Here is a 4924-nt window from a genome sequence, read left to right on the forward strand (position 1 = left end):
CGCCTGAACGCATCTACAGTATCAGGGGAAGTCTTAAACTCTTTCTTGCCTTGTGCCGTGGGCTCAGTCTGAATTGGACCCTGCATGCCTGCCAACTGAGCTGAAAAAAATGCCACTCCTGATTAAAGCCCTGGCCAACCTGTAGAATGGAGAGATGACTTGGGTGCAGTGTTCCCTCTAAGCTGAGTTAGTGTGAGCTAGCTCACAGTTTTTTAGCCTCCGGCTCACACATTTTTGTCTTAGCTCAGGAAGGATGGCTCCAGAGCAAACGAACTGATGCAGCGGCCAAATCGCTCGCTCACCACTTTAATGCCAGTAGCTCACGGAGTAGAATTTTTGCTCACAAGACTCCGCAGCTTAGAGGGAGCATTGGACATGATCATTCTGGAGGGTTCTGTCCCCAGGGCTTTAAAAAAAAAAAGTGCCAGAAACTCAAGAGGGAAATGAAGTTTTCAATTTGTACACTGAAAACTCAGGAACTTTTAAACATTTTTAAAATAATTTTGTCAAAGAGGTTCCGGAACTCCATTCTGGTGCATCCCCCCCCAAAAAAAAGCCCTGCCTGTCCCCTCCCACCATGGCCACATCAATGTTCCCTCTAAGCTGTGGAATCTTGTGAGCAAAAATTCTGCTTTGTGAGCTACTGGCATTAAAGTTGTGAGTGAGCGATTTGGCTGTGGCATAAATCAGTTTGCTTTGGAGCCCTCCTTCCCGAGCTAAGACAAAAATGTGTGAGCCGGAGGCTAAAAAACTGTGAGCTAGCTCACACTAACTCAGCTTAGAGGGAACACTGGCCACATTCACCCCCTCCCAGCTATGTGCGAGAAGAAAGCAGCCGCGTCTTGCCAATGTGCTCTTCTCCCATAGAGTAAGTGCAGAGACATTCCCTCCCATTTTTTAAAACAAAATTGCAACCGGCAAAGAAGGGGGAGAAGGGTGGAAATCCCGCTCCACCTTCCCCTAGCTTTGCTCAATCTGCTTTTGGAAACTGCGGAGAAGAGGAGAGAGGGAAAAATAGAAACTGCCTTAAGAATCAGATAAAACTCAAGAAGAGTACTGGACTGGTGTGTTTAGAGAAGGGATTTGTCCCAGCCTTCTGGAAACCAAAAGAGTCAGTGAATGCTTAAAGAAAGTGTACTGGAGTGTACTGGAGCCTCTCATCTTAAAGATCCTAAGTCACTGTGAAAAGCTGATGAAACTCTCAATAGCCCGAAACATATGAACTAAAGTCTGTCCATGTGCTGATTTGCATCAGAGTTCTATATTGAGTTACCTCAGAAATTTTACCCCTGGTTTCACCTGACCTTTCCCCTCTATGTTGAATAAAATATTTTGATAATTTGGGATTTCAAAATGCCTCAAAACTTCAGATGAAGGGGGCTCTTGATTCTTCCCTGAGGTTCCTGGGCTAAGCCAGCAGCAAAATATCATATTGTGACAGGATGGGACAGCCAGAGTTCTTCAAGAAAGAAGAAAACATTAACTAGGGCAGCTCAGTCACAAAGGGAAAGAAAAACGGAGGGGAAATTTTGCCTCTGAGGGAGGGAAGGGGATGGGTGCTACGTCAAGGTCTATGAATTATGGGAATATTTAATATAGAAAATACTTCAACATGTTATTTAACATACCCTATAAATAAATTGTTTTTAAACAAGCTACATATTCTGCAAGCAAACAGAATCAACCGCCATTCTCCTTAACAGTGACCTAGCTATGGACCTGCGTGGCATATGGTTGAGGGTGAGAATGTTTGAAGTTCCAAAAAAGTGCTCCATAAGACAAAATTTGCATAGGGCCTCCGTGTTTAAGCCTTGGAGGGGGGGGGGGTTCAGCCTTGTGGAAACATATGCACACCATTTGCTCATTCTGGTTGTAACTCGCCCCATGAACATGAGGTCTACTCACCTCCTTTGTTCCATTTCAGTATTTTTTAAAAGGACAGGCTATAAGCAAGAGTGATTGCGTGAATGGAACATATGCTAGTCTACAACACAGAGTCAAATTTTCCCTCTCTTGCAAAATCCAGCATGTGGCTTCTAGGAAGTATTTACATAATAATGTAAGGATCGTACTAAAAATCAGAAAGCTTGTTTAAAAATAGCTTTTTTTCTTTCATCCTACTTTGACTAACAGCAATATAGATATAAAATAGTTAGACTGTAATGAGATGCCTGGCTTTTATTCAGATTTCCCAAGTGATTACTTAAGTGTTGTTTTTTCAGCAGATCACAAGGCAGCTTGGAGATTCCTTGTAAATGTGGCCTTGTCAGGGCTGGGGGGAAACAAAAGTAGCTTGAAAAAGCTTTAAGTGACAAACTTCTTGACTTTATATAAAATTATAATGAAAATGTTATAGTCACAATCCTGAAGAAAACTTAAAAAGTGTGATATATATCCAACTGTAAATCACTGATTTTGAAGATTATGGTTTTCTCTGTGTGTGTGCAGTACATTGTTTATTCATTCCATTTTCCGTTGTCTTTAATATTCTTGTTAACTCAAACACACATGCACTTTCCAGAGCAATTGCCATGATAATCTGTAACAACAAGAAAAGCAGAATCTTGTGGCATCTCATTGTGGCATAAGGGTTCATGCCCCAGGTTGCGTACACATACAAACACACTTTGTCAGGTTGTGTACGTATATGTGGATTTTATACGCACAAACACACACAGAAATATAGATGTAGATGTCAACTGCAGATAACATTTCCTGCACCTGACAGTGGCCTCCGTCTTGCAAAACCCTTCTCTCGCAGCTCAACCACAGGATCATGCACAATGTGCGGACTTTAAAAACCACTGTGCCTAATGTCTGGACAAACTTCTGCTTTTGTCCCAGCGGCTGATGTTCCATCGTCCCATGGAGAGAATTGACACCCACCTTGTTTAAGAGCCAGTGGGCCAAATGCTCCTGCCATTAGAGCAGTAAAGTCATTTTGGAGTGATTGAATGTTTGTCATCTTTACAGGTGGGAAGGCAAGAATGAAAAGGAAATTGGCCGATGCAAAGAAACTGGGAAGATCCATGTGACAGTTAATCTCAAATACTACAGGCCAACTGAAGTGGTAAGCAAAGGCATTCTTTCAGCTTTACCAACCAATGATCCAGTCACTCGGTCACCAAATTGCTGTGTTTGGACAGCTGTTTGCAAGGGGGCTCTAATTGCATTATCACTGCCAACTTTCACAGTGTTTATATATCACCATAGGTCCCTCTCTCCCCAGCCCCTTCTAAATTTGTTAAATTGTCTGAAGAAAATAACCAAGACCAACAGTAAATGTCAGAAACTGGGATAATTGAAAATTAAATACATACTAAATATATTAAATACGTAGCCTATGTTTTGAGAAGACCCAAAATGATCAATCCTCCAAATTGTTGCTGGAGAATCAATGCTTGACAACATATTGAGACGATACTTGAAGAAACAGAATAAATAGTTGTTATAAAATGGAGACGGTATAGTACAAAACTTTTGTTTTCAAGCTGTATATTTGTTCACTACCCCATATAAAAATGTCTAATAATTTGTATGTCCATATTTAGCAATATGCTGCTATAATAACTGTATACAAAGCAACCAGGAGGGGAAGTGAGAGTTCCAAAATACAATATAACACTATGTATTTTCATTTTCATCCATTTTCTTCTAAGAGAAAGTCACTGGTAATTCATATTTAATTTTAAATATTCCTTTTCATTCACTGACAGAAAATAAATGCTTCTCATTTGACCAGTATACTGCTAATCCATTTTTGGAAGTTCGGAAATAGGTTAAAGCTGGCAGACAGTGCTTTAAAAGAGCACAGTTGTTTCTATGGCTTTACCTCAAAGAGAACAAAAGACGCTTGGCGCTCGTAATCCGGATTCATTATAAGCATTTCTATTGGAGACGATCAGATACTAAGATGAATATGATCCCTTCCCTCTGTTTGGGTTGATAAATGAGGCAGTTGCATAACAAAAAAAATCTTTCCATTATCTCTAATACAGTTGCTGACAGCGCATTGAGTAGCCTCTTGCACTTGCTAGGGGGAAGTCGCGGAGCATGGCGCTGGCAGGTCACTCAGCCTCCTCATCGTGATAGTTTCACAAACACGGATACAGAGCAGGAATATTTGCATTTCACAAACATGAACTGCTTTTCCACTGTGCTGCTTTCACTGGCATTTAGAAACAGATTTTCAAGATTATTGTGCAGAATTAGGCTTGCCAAGTCCCTCCGGGGGGGCCGTTCCCCGCCGCCGGCAGATCGGGCCCCGCGGGGGGGGAACCCCACCCCAACGTGCGCGTCACCCGGAAGTGACGCGACCACGCCAAGCACGCTGGGGGCGGGGCCAGGGTCATCCGAGGGAAAACTCTATGGTTTTCCCTCGGATGGTCGTGGCCCCGCCCGCAGCGTGCCCAGCATCATCACGTCACTTCCGGGTGGTGTGCGTGCGGCGCACACGTGCTTTGCGTGCGTGTGCCCCCTCCAGACACCGGACGGGAGTCCCCCGCTCGGGAGGCATTTACACTTGGCAACCCTATGCCGAATACATACACAGTTTCTGAAAAGCCAGGATTGTTGGCTGGTGAGAAGAGTTTCTCTTCTCGTGAGTTTTTGTTTTGTTTAGTTTGTAATGTTTTCTAACGCTTTCTCTGAGCTCTTCTGGAGGAAAAAAATAAACTAGTTTGTGAGAATGCTCACAGGAAACTGCTTTAATGTGAGCACTGCAATGTTCCCTCTAAACTCCAAAAGTGTTGTGAGCAAAAAGTCTACCCGGTGAGCAAAAAAAGCTAGTAGCATTAAAGTTCTGAGTGAGTCTCTATTTAAGAATGGCGTAAATTAGTTTTTTAGAAGATTACTTCCATAACCTTGTATAAATCTCAAAACAAATTATATATAAATAATAATTTAAATATTATAAGAGCAAACA

The 4924-nt window shown here is 42.2% G+C and overlaps 1 long non-coding RNA gene across 1 annotated transcript in view; it reads left to right on the forward strand.

The window, feature by feature from the left end:
• Window positions 1-2979: 2979 nt before the first annotated feature.
• Window positions 2980-4924, forward strand: part of LOC107124763 — a 116749-nt gene continuing 114804 nt past the window's right edge. Inside the window, exon 1 of the long non-coding RNA XR_001482992.1 lies at window positions 2980-3070. This is a non-coding gene — a long non-coding RNA (uncharacterized LOC107124763). The remainder of the gene's footprint in view (window positions 3071-4924) is intronic.

This window comes from Gekko japonicus, unplaced genomic scaffold (assembly GCF_001447785.1).
Source record: "Gekko japonicus isolate JY-2015 unplaced genomic scaffold, Gekko_japonicus_V1.1 scaffold2443, whole genome shotgun sequence".
NCBI lineage: Eukaryota > Metazoa > Chordata > Lepidosauria > Squamata > Gekkonidae > Gekko > Gekko japonicus.